The following is a 1,330-nucleotide window of genomic DNA, read 5'->3' on the forward strand; positions in this document are numbered from 1 at the left end:
CTTAGATTAAAACAAACAAACAAAACCCAAAAAGCCAACAGGTGCTGAAGAGTGGCAATGAGTGGTCTCTTTCCCCTCACCTCCATTTCCCTGTAGGATTCAATCACTTCAGTGATAACAAGACACAGGGAACTTAATTTTCATTCAAAAGCAGGAACCATGAGGGTGGCTTTTGATTGTAGAATGGTTCCTGATGGGCTTTCAGCCTTAGGCCAAACCCTGAGGGTGAAATGAACTGTACCCTAGCCCTGTTTTCCTGCCTCACATTAGCCACAGGTCCCTAAACACATCTCACTGCTTCTGCTCATGCATCTACAAGTTTTTTGTTTGTTTGTTTGTTTGTTTGTTAAAAAAAAGCTGTTCAAGAGGAAGCAGAGAGGCTAAATTCATCAGCACTTTGAAATTAACTTGCAGTACTAAGCACTGGTATTTTCATTGCAAAATGAGGCCTTTTGCTGGGAAGCATCAATGCAACAGGATCGTCTACTGACAGACGTGTCAGCACTTTTAGTCACGCTGGAGTACGAGAACACACATTTGGCTACATTGTTTCAACAGAATATATTACTTGCCATAAGTTTTCTATGCTACTCTTAACTGCAGAAATTGTCCTTCAAAAGCCAAACATGCCTACCTGATCTGCAGGTAGTACAAAGTGACGGAGTTTCCCTAAAATCTAGAGAAATACTCTCATTTTTCTGCCTAAGGATTCCACCTAATAATAACAACGTATTTTTCTACACTGCGACTTGATTCTGGCTGCATGCGTTTCCATTCCAGTGTCATTCGTAGTTGTTTTTAACTTCAGCGAAAAGCAAGATTTCATTTCAGCTAAGACCAGACATATCAAATTCAACTAAAATGTGTTGGAGAGGGGAAAGGAAGGACATTTTGGCTGGGGAGAAAAATGAGAAGAAGGGACTATAAAGAGAGTAAAGCGCAAATTTTATCTGAGAAGTAACAATGTCTTTGCAGCAGCAGCTAACAGGCATAACTTTCCGGACGTGATCTCTTCAACTGTTAGTTTTTCATCCGTATGCTCTGCTGTGCGCTGGTGAGAGAGGGGGAGATCGGGATCGCTGCTGCGGCTGCACAGCCCATGCCAGGAACCTCTTGGTACACTGGCTGCATCACCGCGTCCCAGCCCAAGTGAGCTCATGAGGCTCAGCTGGACTCGGAGAGGTAGCACGGATGCGTAATGAACACAACTGTCACGGAAAGTCTAAGAGAGTCGCTTGTTCCACGGGCTGCCCGGACAATGAAGAACGGGCCTGCCGCCCCCTCCCTCGCCCCCCCAGCTGATGCCAAGGCGGGCGGCCCGCCCCCCGCA

The sequence above is a fragment of the Phaethon lepturus genome, unplaced genomic scaffold (assembly GCF_000687285.1).
Source record: "Phaethon lepturus isolate BGI_N335 unplaced genomic scaffold, ASM68728v1 scaffold16138, whole genome shotgun sequence".
Classification (NCBI taxonomy): Eukaryota; Metazoa; Chordata; class Aves; order Phaethontiformes; family Phaethontidae; genus Phaethon; species Phaethon lepturus.